We start from the raw sequence: 17,977 nt of genomic DNA on the forward strand, positions 1-17,977 counted from the left end.
TATATACGGCAGGGATGGGGAAGTTTCACTTTAGCTGTCCAGGCATAATGGGAATTGTAGTTTTGCAACAGCTGGAGGGCCAAAGGTACAGAGGTCAGAGAGGTCAGTGCTGACGTCAGAGGAGATAACCCGGTGATGTAGCTGTAAATTAATTTTTTGTTGTCCTGTTTTGGTGCCTCATCTCCCTCCACCCCTCCCCTCTCCATAGACAATCATGAAGACAGGGGGAGAGCTTCAGACTGCTTTTTCATGATAAAAATGCATTTTTCTGCTAATAAACCCAATTACAAGGTTTCTTAAAATCGCCTGTACTAAAAAAAAAATTAAACGACAGTGACACTTTAAGGCAAATGATTTGATTTGCAAATCCCCCGTGGTCAGTGAGAACATACAGAACATTCTTACACATTTTTGCCTTATTAGGTTTTGTGTATATGCGTGTTTTAGATGTCATATTAATGCTTTTTTGTTAGATACTGTATGAATCTATGAATATTTCGCCTTGCTACATAGATATTGGGTGTGGCATGGTTGGGTGGATTAATGACCCCCCCTCCTTCCCCCCAATGAATTCGATGACCCCTCCCCCAGCACCCCTAAGGATTTGATCACCCCCTATAGATTGGATGACCCCCCCACACACACACACACGCCTTTCCTCCCCTATAGATTGGATGGTGTCCCCCCACACACACCTTTCCCCATTATAGATTGGATCGCCCCATATAGATTGGATAACCCCCCCCCCCCCCCCCCTATAGATTGTATGGTCCCTACCCCACACACACCTTTCCCCCCTATAGATTGGATCACCCTCTATGATATTTCATGGCTGAGCAGATTTATGTTGAACAGAGACCTAAAAAAAAAATTGGAACAAAAAATCTGAATTAATGCGCATAGCTCCGGCTCCGATTTCACATAATGAAGGGATGAAACATATGAGCGAATGTAACACATCATGTCCATAGTTATTAATTCTGTCCTGACCACACCTCTCGTATGTAACACTCTGTACAAAAATCCTACAGATGGGGCCGGGGAATTATTCTGGAGGATGAGTGACAGCACCCTCTGTGCTTCCAGAACACTGGACAACGGCCAAATTAATTCAGCAGCTTCGGAATATCAACCACTACCGAAAATCTGCGTTTACAGCCTTCACAATTGGGTTTTTTAATTAACTTTTTAGGGTTGATTTCATTATTTATTAACTTTATTGTATTTTCTTGTATCATTTTTCAGAGCAAGGTATTCAGGGGTCTGAGTGACCAGCTAAAAATTAGGGCTGGGGTGCCCAGCGTTCTGGGGTAAGGGAGTGACAAGCCAAAGCATTATACTGATGGATATGTGTGGGTCTCAGGCTGGAAGTTCTGGACAATAGATTCTGATTGAATTGAATTCACTTTGAATTTCTCTGAAAATTTGTATTTGAAAATTTTGGGATTTATTTTGTGGGAATTGCGTGGAGGAGCAGGGACGCTTGTCTATGGCAGGTGTCCCTGCTCCTGTAAGAGCGGCAGCTCACTGACAACAAGCAGGAATCAGTAGGCTTGATGGTGAAGCACGACACCAATGGTCAGCATCCATGCCAACGCGTTTCAGACCATCAAGGGCCCTAAGTTGTGACATATTGGTAAAGAGGTACTCTGAATAGAATGTTTTTTTTAAATGGTTTCATTGATTTAAAGCGAATGTACCAATTCGATCCACATATCAAAGGAGAAGTCCGGGGCTGCAATGTTTTTTGTAAAAAGCAGGGGTAGGGGGGGAGGAACATAATAACCATTACTACTCACCTCTCCTTGTGCCTGTCCAGCGCCGGATCGCTGCTTCGGGACCTACACCGACGTCACAAATGAGTTCACTTGGGGAAAACGGGCGACTTTAAAAAAATGACCACAGAAGCATAAACTAGAGACAGAACTGCTGAACAGATGGGAGTATTACTGACATCCTTTGTTTAGCCGTTCTCCTAATATGCAGGAGAATAGGATTCTTGCCGTACCCCTCCCCCCGCCCTCCAGCTGCTGATTGACAATTGACTGCCTATACACAGCATGGATAGATAACTGCCAATCAGCAGCTGGTGGGTGAAGTTTTCTGCTTCTCATGAATATCCAGGACTACTGGGCTCATGCACATAATGGAGAGGACTGCTTATTGTCCATGTTATTCAGGAGGAGATCTCTGTACCAGCTGCACAGAACAATGTAAGTGATACATCATTCTGTTCAGCTTCCCTGTCAGTAGTTTATGCTACAGATACAGACCAACTACAAGTTTAAACCCGAATAGTTTAAGCCACAATATGGCGTCATTGGAGCATCCAGGCCCCTTTTAAAGAGAGCACACATTTTTGTCGGACGTTACATAAAGGTGATGCAAGAATTCCAGCGCATTCAGGACAGAAAATTGAAATCAATTTACTAGAAAGAATTTTGGAGGGATTCTCTCGTCTTGACCTGACGCAAATCCTGGAGCTTTGAAGGGTAACATAGCCCTAAACACGCCATGCAGTATACTACAGGATGTATATACCGTATATAGTAGATGTATAAAACAAGATCGTAAACCAAGATATCAGATAAACGTTGGATTCAGTCGAGGACAGTATTGAGTTCCATTCTGACACTTTCGAGGATTAAATTTCAAGAATAAAGACAGCTGGCTGACATCTAGTGACATGTGTCCGGGAGATCAGTATAAATGGAGAAGCTCTGTCCTCGGGACCTGATTTATTAGGCTCAGTAGGTAGGAATAAACAGGGGAAGAGGAGCAAATCTTTATAGGTGGTTATACGGAAACATATGAGGAAGCGTACGGGCACCTTTAAATATTTCTGTTACATTGTATGTATTTTATGGAATATATCTGCTTTTGGTTGTAGTTAAAAAAAAAATTAAAAAAAATTCTGGACAATTTCTCCCCTGCAGCTTGTGTATCTTAGCTGCTGGATGCTGATCGGTGCTCATTCCATTAGATGAGCTCCCAGCTCTACTCTACTTAAAGGGAATGTATCACTTAAATTTTTCGTTTACTGATTAGAGTCAGATACCAAAACATGTTTTTTTTTCTATTCTGTTTCTATTTTATGACTATAACATTTTTTATTTCACTTTTTGTACATTGTTATGGGAGCGGCCATCTTGCCTAGGCTGTTTTTAATAACATTTAGTGACATGCTTTACAGCGAGACTCATGGACATAGACAACAATAGACAGACTCTGTCCCCTTGAGATGAATGTCAACTGTGAAGAGGTCATTCCACAGGGAGCTGCTATTGTCTCCTCTACCTACTGGTGTCACATGATTCTGCAATGCTGTACAGATCACTTTACAGCAGCCTCCTCTTATCACCACAGACACAACAGGAAGTCTCAGCTTAGTTTTAGCCCCAGTGGTGAGAAGGAAAACTGCAAGATATCAGGATTATGTTATAATATAGAGAGAAAAATGGAGAATGAGAAAAAACTAAAAACAATCTTTAAAAATTTAAAAACATAACATAACATAAAAAATATTATTTAAACAATAAGTCATTTTATGATGACACCTTCCCTTTAAGGGGAAACTATGGGCAGGTTAGAAGAATCTAAGCGGCTGAAATGTCCTCATGCATGGGGTGCTGAGGATGAAGGGAAGTTTCTTACTTTTATCTTCAGTGATGTTTCTGTGATATTAAGGCCAGACAGTAGCCCCGCCTCCAGTGCACCACTATTTTAGTGTAGGGACTCATGTGGGCCAGAAGACCGGCACGTGGTACATGGGGTAATATGGTTTGATCAAATTATATACCAACACTCTGGCATTGGTTTTTAAATGTAGCAGAGATGCATTATTGTGAACCATGGGTGTGAGGTGCAGTAGCTCCTCTTTCTCTAGTTCTGTTGCCGATCAGGTGTGTTATCTATCAGGTGTGTTATGTATCAGGTATGTTATGTATCAGGTGTGTCACCTATCAGGTGTGTTATGTATCAAATGTGTTATCTATCAGGTTTGTTATGTATCAGGTATGTTATGTATCAGGTGTGTCACCTATCAGGTGTGTTATGTATCAAATGTGTTATCTATCAGGTTTGTTATGTATCAAGTATGTTATGTATCAGGTGTGTTATGTATCAGGTGTGTTATGTATCAGGTGTTTTACCTATCAGGTGTGTTATCTATCAGGTGTGTTATCTATCAGGTATGTTATCTATCAGGTGTGTTATCTATCAGGTGTGTTATCTATCAGGTGTGTTATCTATCAGGTATGTTATGTATCAGGTGTGTTATCTATCAGGTGTGTCACCTATCAGGTGTGTTATCTATCAGGTGTGTTATCTATCAGGTATGTTATCTATCAGGTGTGTTATCTATCAGGTGTGTTATCTATCAGGTGTGTTATCTATCAGGTATGTTATGTATCAGGTATGTTATCTATCAGGTGTGTCACCTATCAGGTGTGTTATGTATCAAATGTGTTACCTATCAGGTTTTTTATGTATCAGGTTTTTATGTATCAGGTGTGTTACCCATGAGGTATGTTATCTATCAGGTGTGTTATCTATCAGGTATGTTATGTATCAGGTGTGTTATCTATCAGGTATGTTATGTATCAGGTATGGTTACCTATCAGTTGTTTTATCTATCAGGTGTTTTATGTATCAGGTGTGTTATGTATCAGGTGTGTTATGTATCAGGTGTGTTATCTATCAGGTGTGTTATCTATCAGGTGTGTTATCTATCAGGTGTGTTATGTATCAGATGTGTTACCTACCTATCAGGTGTGTTATCTATCAGGTGTGTTATCTATCAGGTGTGTTATCTATCAGGTGTGTTATCTATCAGGTGTGTTATGTATCAGATGTGTTACCTACCTATCAGGTGTGTTATCTATCAGAGGTTTTACCTACCTATCAGGTGTGTTACCTATCAGGTGTGTTACCTATTCGTGCCTACATGAAGCAGACACCTGGCTTGTTACTCCATCCTATAATCACATTCTATGTCTCTCTGTTAAATGTCATTTTAATGGACGTTTTAGTGCGTTGCGAGTCTTCTAGCAGATTGCAGCGCTATCCTCTGGTGAGTTCCACTTGGCTATCGTATAAGATCCCCATTATATTACACTATATGAATATGACAAAAATATAAATCCTGGGAGCCTGGTTCACGTCTCTCCAACTAACAGGAGACAAAGTTTCAGAGTAAGCAGCAGTCAGCCAAAAAAAAAAAAAAAAAAAAAAAGCGGCAGCTCGGCAGCCGCGCAGATAGATCATCTGTTGTGAAGGCTGATGTCAAAGATCATAAAAATCAAGTGGAATATGGGAGCAGACAGGTGCTGATTGGAGCGGTCCCCTCACACCGTGTCCTGGAGCCTTGAGCTGGCCTGAGACGCTGCAATTCTCCGACAACAGATGTTTTCATGATTATAAATGCTGTATAATTTATAATCTGCAATCTTCCTGTCGAGCAAACTTAGAGAAATCTGTTTATGGGACCTGGCTGATAGATCCCCTTTCAGAGCTTACTGACGGAAGAGGGGAAGCAGCACATGGTCTGCGAGACGAAGACGTGCGAGCATACAAGATGGGGACGTGGGAACACACAAGACGGGGATGTGGGAGCACACAAGACGGGGACGTGCGAGCGTACAAGACGGGGACGTGCAAGCGTACAAGATGGGGACGTGGGAACACACAAGATGGGGATGTGGGAGCACACAAGACGGGGATGTGCAAGCGTACAAGATGGGGACGTGGGAACACACAAGACGGGGATGTGGGAGCACACAAGACTGGGACGTGCAAGCGTACAAGATGGGGACGTGGGAACACACAAGATGGGGACGTGCGAGCACACAAGATGGGGACGTGGGAACACACAAGATGGGGATGTGGGAGCACACAAGATGGGGACGTGGGAACACACAAGATGGGGACGTGGGAACACACAAGATGGGGACGTGTGAACACACAAGACGGAGATGTGGGAACACACAAGATGGGGACGTGTGAACACACAAGACGGGGATGTGGGAGCACACAAGATGGGGACGTGGGAACACACAAGATGGGGACGTGTGAACACACAAGATGGGGAAGTGTGAACACACAAGACGGGGACGTGGGAACACACAAGACGGGGATGTGGGAGCACACAAGATGGGGACTTGGGAGCACACAAGACAAGGACGTGGGAACATACAAAACGGGGATGTGGGAGCAAACAAGATGGGGATGTGAGAGCACACAAGACGGGGATGTGGGAGCACACAAGACGGGGATGTGAGAACACACAAGATGGGGACGTGGGAGCACACAAGATGGGGATGTGGGAACACACAAGATGGGGACGTGCGAGCATACAAGATGGGGACATGGGAGCACACAAGACGGGGACGTGGGAACACACAAAATGGGGATGTGGGAGCAAACAAGATGGGGACGTGGGAACACACAAGATGGGGACGTGTGAACACACAAGACAGGGATGTGGGAGCACACAAGATGGGGACGTGGGAACCCACAAGATGGGAACATGTAAATGGGAGACACAAGTGAGGGACCTGAGGACACACATGATGGGAACAGGAGGACACACAAAATGGGGATGTGAGAATGCAGGAGATGGGGACATGCAAAATGGAGATGTGTGAACCCACAAGATGGGAACATGTAAGTGCACAAAATGGGAATGTTGGGGCACACAGGATAAGGATATAACAACTCCGAAGGGAAGAACATGGGTACTTGCAAAAAGAAGACGTGTGATCTCACAAGATGATAACATGTAAATGGGACACACAAGATGGGGGACATGAGGACACACAAGAGGGGAACATGGGAACACACAAGACAGGGATATGGGAACAAGCAAAATGGAGAAGTGTGGAATGTTGGGATGGGAATGTTGGGGCACAGAAGATGGGGACATAAGGACACACAAGACAGGGATGTAAGAATGCACAATATGGGAAAAAGACAGGAGTGTAGGAATACGCAAGGTGGGAATGTTGGGGTATTCATAGCCCAGGAGGAACAGGGATGGAATATGTGGGCAGGCTGGGCCTTACAGTGCTATATGGTTGTGATCAGGTGGGGGTCCCACAGGTATTCCCATATTACTGAGGGTTGTTGTAAGGTAGTTGTGAGGCTGCACTGTAAGTTTCCTCTGGTGTATTCCCCAGTGTAGGTGCGAGGTGTGATTAAAGCCGTGGTCCAGTGAGACAGGACAGCAAAGGTGGTAAGAGACCCAAGCATAAGAGCAGCCTGTGTAAGGTGGGGTCCCTGTCTTACTTCTTCTGTTTTACAGTGTGTATTAGTGATGAGCGAATACTGCTCGATCGAATAGATATTCGATCAAATAGTGAGATATTCGAATATTCGATATTCGTACGAATATCCCGCGAATATTCGATAAATGTTCAATAAGCGTTCAAATCCCACAGCTTCCAGTTTCACCCTCCAAATGGTCAAATAGATGTTTTTCACTAATCGAATACTTGTTCCCATAGACTTTAATGGGATCGAATATTCGATCGAATATTCGAATATTCGCGGGATATTCGTACGAATATTCAAATATTTCACTATTCGCTTATCACTAGTGTGTATACACTATGGCCGTGATTCCATACACTGTAATGTAATTGATCAATGTCATCAAACAACGGCCGTTGTTAAAAACTGCAACTGTGTGAACATGGCCTAAAGGTTTAAAATAATAATGATGTACTTACCTGCCTACGTTCCCTTGGTGTCCTCTAGATTTGTCTATGGGATTCCCCGGTTACTGCAGCTCACACTCCTGGTCCTGTCACTGGCAAAGAAGGGACAGCACCGCGGCCAGTGATTGGCTGAGCAGCTTCTTACTTCACAGACAGGTTCAGAAATGCTGCAGGCAGCTGTGGTGAGTGGGGAATCATAGAAACAAAGCAGCAGGACATCAGGGGAAGTGGGCAGGTAAGTATAAGTCTTTACTATCTTCTTAACCCTCATCGGCCTCATCGACATATGTAATAGGCCTCATAGCTAGGACTCTCCCACCCAGAGACTGCACGGGCAATGTTAAGACAAATGGGGCACATCTAAACCCAAAACTTATCGGATTCTGGGGGCCTGACACATTTTTTGTCTGTTTTTCAGTTTAAAAAAAAAAAAAGCCAATGTCGCACGTTGTTCTTTTTTTTTTTTATTTTCCTGCGTGTTTGTTTCTTCTGTCATTTTTTCCTTTATGTGTGAATGATCTTTTTGGTGCTTTGGGCATTTTTGTGTGCTGAACTGTTTTTTTTTTAATAATTCTCTGCCATCACATGACCTAGTTGTTTTTGAGACAACCAGAACAATCCCATTGAAGTTTATTGGAAAAAAAAAAAATGCCACACTTTGCCAAAAAAAAAAAAGCCCTACCCTCAGCCTGCTGCGTTTTCATAAAACTGCCTCAAAAATGTCAGAGAGGAGAGAAAAACGCCACCCCAAAACAAAATTTTTATTGATGTTTTTTCATGATTTTGAGGTAGCGTGAAGCCGGCCTCTATGCTATACTACTGAGCTATAGATTCCCTACTCTGCCGATGTGTAGATGATAAGTTTTTTGCAAAAAGACGGATGAAAAAAACGGATGCATTTGTGTGCATCTGTTTTGATCTGTTTTTCATTGACTTCCATTGTAAAAAAGAAAAAAGGATCAAAACGGATCCATTTTTTTTACCGGTCACAAAACTAGTGTCAGCTACTGTATGTTTTTGTGTCTGTAAAAAAAAAAACGGAACCGTTTTTTTTTTACAATGGAAGTCAATGGAAAAACGAATCAAAACGGATGCACACAAATGTATCAGTTTTTCGCAAAAAAGGATGAAAAAAAAAACGTATTGCAAAAACGCAGTGTGAACCTAGCCTAAGCTGGGCTGTATACAGTAACAATGTAAAAATTTACCGGCTGGTTAATAATAATATATGTTATTTCGAAATATATATATATATATATATATATACATTACAACATGCACCCCCTCCTCCGATATACAGGTGATCCAATGGATGCCGTCTTGTTTGTTGTCATCTCAGCAGATTGGCTCTGGCTTATATTTGCACACATGTAGTGAGGAGCGCCCCCCGTCCCCCCGTCCCCCACTCCCCTTGCTCTCTTCATGCTAGTGTCACTGGACCTAATGTTAAAGCTGCGATGAAGCCGCTCCATCATGTCTTCCTCCTTGTCAGTGCCGCTCCATTATCACTCACAAGGGTGACCAGGCAAACTGCGGCTCTGCCTCCTCATCCTGACAGGGCCTAATTATCCCGAGTGTCAGGGCACGGATGAGAATTCTCCCTGTGCACAGAGGAGGTAGCGGCTGCCTGAGATCAGGCCGGATGGAAGTGACACAAAATATTCAATCCTCACCGCACGCTCTGCGTAATTGCCGCCGAGCCTTTGTGTTTATGGCTATATCCCATACATTATCTGCTTCTTCCCGCCCTCGATCTTATTGTGTTTAGCCAGTATGAAATGTGATGCTGCCCGAAGATTAACAACATCGATATTGTTCCAAAATCGATGCACAAATCCTTAATGGAGTCGATGCCGTTAATAGAGGGAATAATCCAACAGAAATGTCCTATCCCCTGTTGGTTCTTTTATTCAGCAAAGCTCTAGATGGCGGTTTATTATTTGTAGTGTGGGGCGTCCCGTAATGGCGGGGAATTGTGACCACCTCCGAAAGTAAGTGCAGGACATGTCTTCATGGCTCTTGATGGTCTTCTTCTTTCCAGAGGCCTTAAGGGATCCCCACTGCCCATTTCATTCACTTACTGCAGCGGGCCCAACAGTACTTGGCATGCATCCTATTATGGCAGTTAAAGGGGCACTCCTATTGTTTACGAAGTTATATAGATTTGTAAATTGTTTAAGTTTCAACAAATTTAATCGTTTTTAGTACTTATCAGCTGCTGTATGTCCTGCAGGAAGTGGTGTATTCTTTCCAGTCTGACACAGTGCTCTCTGCTCCCACCTCTGTCCATGTCAGGAACTGTCCAGAGCAGCAGCAAATCCCCATAGGAAACCTCTCCTGCTCTGGACAGTTCCTGACATGGACAGAGGTGGCAGCAGAGAGCACTGTGTACAACTGAAAATAATACACCACTTCCTGCAAGACATACAGCAGCTGATAAGTACTTGAAGGCTACATTTTAAATAAGTAAGTTTCATATCTTTATTACTTTCCGTAACAGGTTGTTTAAAAAAATCTTTAAAAAAATCCATGTCACTGAAGTTGTCCATACACATTAGCAAAACCTGCTGATTTTATTGGACCTGATAACCATGTAGTATATAGGAACCTCAAAGCTGTCCCCTATTGAAAGATGTTGGGGAAAAGAAGGATCAAGCAGTTGGGTTAAAACATTCTGAATCATATCAATCTCAGGGGAGATAAGCCGCTGCCAGAGATGTTCCGGAGAGATAGCTGTTGGCCAGGGGCGGCTGGGCAGGGGGGCATATAACCCCTGGGCTGGTCTTCCCCCAGCTGTCAGGGCTACCTGGCTGCTGACAGTCCTCAGTGCCCCGCCTCCCCTGCTTACAGCCCCGCCCCTCTTCAGTTTTATTTACCTATGGATGTGGATCCGGACTGTGATGAAAGCGGCGGCTGAAGCCCCACCCCACATGACGGTAAGCCACGCCCCCTTTATGGCCATTATGCTTTCTATAAGCCTATGAGGCTTATGGTAAAAAGCAAACTGCTGTAGGCAGTATCTTCCTCCGGCCACCAGAGGCCGCTCTCTCCTACCAGCTGGTTCTCCTGTGTCTGGGCTAGAAGAGCCTGAAGACAGAGAAGATGGTGTCTGCAGGAAGCCAGGTACCTATACAGGAGGACATCTACACAGCAGGACATAGAGCAGGGCGAGGGAACCTTGGCTCTCCAGCTGTTACAAAACTACAACTCTCATCATACCTGGGCAGCCATAGGCTGTCCATGGATGATGGGAGTTGTAGTTTTGCAACAGCTGAAGAGCCAAGGTTCCCTATCCCTGACATAGAAGATACATATATACAGGAGACCTACACAGGAGGATACATATATACAGGAGGAGACATACAGAGGAGTATATAGAGGATACATATGTACAGGAGGAGACATATATACAGGGGTATATAGAGGATACATATATACAGGAGGAGACATACACAGCACTACATAGAGGATACATATATACAGGAGGAGACATACAGAGGAGTATATAGAGGAGACATATATACAGGAGGAGACATATATACAAGGGTACATAGAGGAGACATATATACAGGAGGAGACATATATACAGGGGTACATAGAGGATACATATATACAGGAGAAGACATACAGAGGAGTATATAGAGGATACATATATACAGGAGGAGACATATAAAGGAGACATATATACAGGAGGAGACATATATACAAGGGTACACAGAGGATACATATATACAGGAGGAGACATATATACAGGGGTACATAGAGGATACATATATACAGGAGAAGACATACAGAGGAGTTAGGGCTGGGCGATTAATGAAATTAATTTGCCCAGAAGGTTATAATCGATTTCGATTAAAATCGTAAATCCAATTTTCACAAAAATCATTGCAAGCGGAGAAGCGTAGAGTGACGGGTTGGCGGCTGGGCTGGAGCTGCAGGTCAAGCAGGCAGCGCGGAGGTGAGGTGCATGGCGGGCGGCGGTGCGTGGAGTGTCAGGCCGGAGGTGAGGTGCAGGGCGGTCGGGCAGTCCGCCTAACAGAGCCGCGACTGACCTGCCCCAGCTATACATATCACGTCCAGTTCCCCTCCCGGCCACACGTGCAGGTCCTTGGTCTCTGGAGGAGGCTGCAGGGACTGTAGTGGTAATAACGTCGCTTCGGGTCTTGGAGCTGAACAACGAGATTTGCATCCCCCGATCCCGCTGTTCAGCTCCAGTAATGGCAGTGACGCTATCACCACTACAGTCTCTGCGGCCTCCTCCAGAGACCGGGACCTGCACGTGTGGCCGGGAGGGGAACCTGTGTGCCAGGGTGAGAGGAGGAGGGATATGTGCACTCCTGCCCCAATCACCCCCAGCTGCCCAATCCCTCTAGAGTCACACCCAGTCTGCCTCAGTCCCCCTCAGTCACACCCAGTCTGCCTCAGTTCCCCGCAGTCACCCCCAGCTGCCTCAGTTCCCCTCAGTCAACCCCAGCTGCCCCAGTCCCCCTAGAGTCACCCCCAGTCCCCCTCAGTCACCCCCAGCTGCCCCAGTCCCCCTCAGTCACCCCCAGCTGCCCCAGTCCCCCTTAGTCCCCCCCAGTCCCCCTTCAGTCACCCCCAGTCTGCCTCAGTCCCCCTCCGTCACCCCCAGCTGCACCAGACCCCCTCAGTCATCCCCAGTCTGCCCCAGTCCCCCTTCAGTCACCCCCAGTCTGCCCCAGTCCCCCTCCGTCACCCCCAGCTGCCCCAGACCCCCTCAGTCATCCCCAGTCTGCCCTAGTCCTCCTTCGGTCAACTCCAACTGCCCCAGTCCCGCTTAAGTTAACCCCAGTTTGCCCCAGTCCCCCTCAGTCACCCCCAGTTTGCCCCGTACACTCCCAGCTCTCCCAGTCATCCCCAGCTGCCCCAGTTTCCCCCAGTATGCCCCTGTCACCACTCATCTATACCTTTATTACTACTACACCCCTCATCTTTACCTGTACTACTACAGCACACATCTATACCTGTACTACTAATTCCCCTCATCTGTACTACTAATACACCCCTCATTTATACCTGTACTACCATACCCTTCATCTTTACCTGTACGACTACTACTAATACCCCTCATCTGTATTACTAATACCCCCCATATCTATACCTGTACTACCTCACCCCTCATTTTTACCTGTACTACTACACCCCTTATTCACTATACCTCCACTACTACACCCTACCTAGATGGAGGCACCATGTGTCCCGCTATCCCCCCCCCCCCCCCCCCCTCGCTTATCCCGGAAATGCCCCTGCCTGCATGTGTCCCTGCTACATAGAGGATACATATATACAGCAGCAGGGGCGTAGCTAATGTCTCCTGGGCCCTGGTGCGAGAGGCCAACTTGGGGCCCCCCCCCCCCTCCTTTCACGGCCAAGTGATGCTATTGGTGAGTATATATATATATATATATATATATATATATATATATATATATATATATACACACATACACACCAAGACAGATATTACCAAGAACACCAGCATATTGGAAGAGAAAGTATTATCACCGTACATATTACCGCCATACTGTTACCGACCAAATCCTGTATACTGAGACCAATATTACCAGCAATACCAGTATATAGGAAGGAAACATTACCGCCACACCACAACCACAACCATCACCACCATATTGTTACTGACCAAATCCAGTATACTAAATCACCTCATCCAGTCATATAGAGGTGGCCCCAGCTCTACACAGGCTCTATACACCATATACATTACAGTGCAGTTATATCAGGTGACTCACAGAAGACGTCTTCTCTGATCGGAGTTCTTCCCTTTTCATCTTCTTCTCCATCTGTCCTGGGTTGTTATGAGAACTTCTCTGAGCCACAAATCCACAGAATCTGCCAGACAGACATATTAGGCTCCTTATACTGGCACCATCCTCATCTCTATACACACTGCACATCTGTACTGTCCCCTTTACACCCTCATTTAGTGGGTAGCCCTGACTCTATGTGACCCCCTAATAATATATTCCCCCCTCTGTGTATTCCCTCTCCCCCTATGTTGCCCTCCCAAATAGATGGCCCCCTCTCCCCCCACCCTCCCTTATAGATGGCCTCCTCTCCCCCCTCCATATAGATGCCCCCCTCTCCCCCCTCCCTTATAGATGGCCTCCTCTCCCCCCACCCTCCCTTATAGATGGCCTCCTCTCCCCCCTCCATATAGATGCCCCCCTCTCCCCCCTCCCTTATAGATGGCCTCCTCTCCCCCCTCCTTATAGATGGCCTCCTCTCCCCCTCCCTTATAGATGGCCCCCTCTTTCCCCACCCTCCCTTATGGATGGTCCCCTCTCCCCCCACCCTCTTTTATTGATGGCCCCCTCTCTCCTCACCCTCCCTTATAGATGGCCCCCTCCCCCCCCCCCCCTCCCTTATAGATGGTCCCTTTCCCCCCCACCCTCATAGATGGCGCCCTCCTTCCCTCCACCCTCATAGATGCCCCCCTCTTCCCCCCACCCTCATAGATGGCCCCCTCTTCCCCCCACCCTCATAGATGGCCCCCTCTTTCCCCCCACCCTCATAGATGCCCGCTCTTTCTACCCACCCTCATAGATGCCCCCCCTCTTTCCCCCACCCTCATATATGCCCCCCTCTTTCCCCCCACCCTCATAGATGCCCCCCTCTTTCCCCCCACCCTCATAGATGCCCCCCTCTTTCCCCCCACCCTCATAGATGCCCCCCTCTTTCCCCCCACCCTGCAGGCTGATAAAAAAACAAAACTTAACTCACCTGACAACGCGCTCCCACGTTGATCCTCTCTCCTCCTGGTCTGTCCTCGGCTGCGCGGCTGCCAGGGGTGTTGTGTCTTATCCCCGGCAGCGCGTGCATCCCACAGCTCCCTGCGCGCCGGAACCGGAAGTCAGGGCCCAAGGCGCGCAGGGAGCTCTGGGATGCGCGCGCTGCCGGGGACAAGACGCGACACCCCCGGCAGCCACGCAGCAGACGGGGGAAGACGGAGCCGGACTCTTGTGACTGCAAGCAAAACAATGCTTGCGGTCACAAGAGTGATTGATCGGGAGGGCCTCGCGGGCCCCCCTTCGTGGCAGGCCCGGTCGCGGCGGCGACCGCGGTAGCTATGCCACTGTACAGCAGTACATAGAGGATACATATAAACAGGGGGAGGCATATATACAGTAGTACATAGAGGATACATATATATGAGTACATAGAGGATACATATATATACAGGAGTACATAGAGGAGACATATTTACAGGAGTATATAGATGATACATATATACAAGAGGAGACCTACACAGGAGTACATAGAGGAGACATATATACAGAAGTACATCGAGCGATATAAACTATTGTAAAAATACAGTAACCCCAGCTTTCCCAGCATCTTGTATTTGCAGTCAGTATAATGGAGGTCACCCAGCTTTCCCACCATCTTATCCTCAGTATAATGGAGGTCACCCAGCTTTTGCACCATCTTATACTCAGTATGATGGAGGTCACCCAGCTTTCCCACCATCTTATCCTCAGTATAATGGAGGTCACCCAGCTTTCCCACCATCTTATCCTCAGTATAATGGAGGTCACCCAGCTTTCCCATCATCTTATACTCAGTATAATGTAGGTCACCCAGCTTTTGCACCATCTTATACTCAGTATGATGGAGGTCACCCAGCTTTCCCACCATCTTATACTCAGTATGATGGAGGTCACCCAGCTTTCCCACCATCTTATCCTCAGTATAATGGAGGTTACCCAGCTTTCCCACCATCTTATCCTCAGTATAATGGAGGTCACCCAGCTTTCCCACCATCTTATCCTTAGTATAATGGAGGTCACCCAGCTTTCCCACCATCTTATACTCAATATGATGGAGGTCACCCAGCTTTCCAGCATCTTGTACACAGTATTATGGGGGTCACCAGCTTTCCCACCATCTTATACTTAGTATGACGGGGGTCACCCAGCTTTCACAGCATCTTATACTCAGTATCATGGAGGTCACCCAGCTTTCCAGCATCTTATACTCAGTATAATGGAGGTCACCCAGCTTTCCAGCATCTTATACTCAGTATAATAGAGGTCACCCAGCTTTCCTAGCATCCTAGACTTATACAGGAAAGTGAGTTCGGACCCTTTCACAGGGCACAGTAGGATATTTGGTCACAAATGACTGGAAGGACCGAAGATGTTATAAGTAAGAGGTAAGAGGCCAGAGTGGTCCTTTAAGGATGGGCCGCCAGCCTGCTACTCATGGGCCAGTGCTGTGTACTTGCCCCCCGGGCTAAAATTTGCCAGCCAGCCCCTGCTGTTGGCCGACCACCATCCTTATTGTACGTCCAGCTTGAGTACTGACAAATATTTGTAAGTTTTTATCGGTCTGTGATTTGTCCTGTCGATCCATGGAGTTGAGTCTATCCCCACAGGAACCCTGGTTGGACGATGGTGTAGTTATACAAGGCCATTTTGTAGTATCAGTATAGTTTTTGTTACAACATGATGTTCTGTATGTGATTTCATGGATATCCTGATGATGCTGAATTCCGTCTGAGAAATCTGTTGGGTGTAAGTCTGTTTGTAATGATAACAGATTATAGATTAAAGGAATTGCTACAAGAGATGAGCGAACCTGGAGCATGCTCGAGTCGATCCGAACCCGAACTTTCGGCATTTGATTAGCGGTGGCTGCTGAAGTTGGATAAAGCCCTATGGCTATGTGGAAATCATGGATATAGTCATTGGCTGTATCCATGTATTCCAGACAACCTTCGAGCTTTATCCAAGTTCAGCAGCCCCAGCTAATCAAATGCCGAAAGTTCGGGTTCGGATCGACTTGAACCCGAACTCGGTTCGCTCATCTCTAATTGTTACCATTGGTCTTTTTTATATGCAATAAGTTGACAGATTTATTCATCCTTCCAATATTCCAAAATAGATAGATAGATAGATAGATAGATAGATAGACAGACAGACAGATAGAAAGGTAGATAGATAGGAGATAGATAGACAGACAGACAGATAGAAAGGTAGATAGATAGGAGATAGACAGACAGACAGGGTGGGCCAAGAGTAGGTGGACAGTATGTGTAATAGGGTTATGAAGGGGGAGATTTATCAAACTGGGTGGGGGGGGGATTTATCAAATTGGTGTAAAGAAGATTTGGCTCAGTTGCCCCTAGCAACCAATCAGATTCTACCTTTCATTTTCCAAAGAGTCTGTGAGGAATGAAAGGTGGAATCTGATTGGTTGCTAGGGGCGACTGAGCCAGTTTCACTTAACACCATGTTTGATAAATCTCCCCCTTCATAATCACCCTTTGTATATATATATATATATATATATATATATATATATATATATATATATACTGGGTTCTTTCCATGAATATGTGCTTGATGTGAAATCATTGGGATTCAGCTCCGATCTCCTTCGCGGAGTCTTCATGGATGACTCGCATTCCTCCCCGATCCGGCTCTTAATGCTTCCTAACAATCAGCTCTATGGCAGTGGAGTGCATTCATTTGGCGGGGGTCTCTTGTGAGAGGCAGATCCTATACATTTCCGCTCGGCGGGAGCCTAGAAGCCCTGTGGGTTACTTCTTGCCTTCTCTGCTGATTTGTATTCACAGGCTGATCATGAATTCCTTTTGGAGCATTTGCATTTTTTGCTTCAGGGCCAAACACACCCTCATCATATAATTTCACATTCGCTTACACCACCTAAAAATAACAAAGGAAGCAAATGTACAGCCGCGCCATTCTTCCTGGACTTCGGCTATTGATGCGTCCCATAGATGACGATAGCCGTGTGATTGTCATTGGATATTTTGTGGTTATTTCCAGTGTTCACATCAGGTGATGAAAAGTAATGAACTCGGAACGGGAAACACGAAAATGGGAGCTAAAGCTAAAACATTGTAAAAGTTTACAGTCTGGACAACAGATACGTTTGATATCGTTGATATAGGTTTGGACCTATAATTGTTGTCCACCTACCGCGCACCGCTGCGTGTAATAGCGGTGCACGGCCGGTAACTAACGATTTGCAAAAGAAATACATTACCTATGCATGGTCCAGGGCTCCTCCTTCTCCTCTTCTCCCCGGGTCCCATGTGCTGCAGCTCTAGAGCGGCCTTAGCTGACAGGCCGCTCAGCCAATCACAGGCCGGGACCGCTGCAGCCAGTGATTGGCTGAGTGGCCTGTCAGCTAAGACAGGCAGCTCTGGAGCTGCAGCGCACGGGACTCGGGGAGAAGAGGAGCAGGAGAAG

Source organism: Dendropsophus ebraccatus, chromosome 4 (genome assembly GCF_027789765.1).
Source record: "Dendropsophus ebraccatus isolate aDenEbr1 chromosome 4, aDenEbr1.pat, whole genome shotgun sequence".
NCBI classification, from domain to species: domain Eukaryota; kingdom Metazoa; phylum Chordata; class Amphibia; order Anura; family Hylidae; genus Dendropsophus; species Dendropsophus ebraccatus.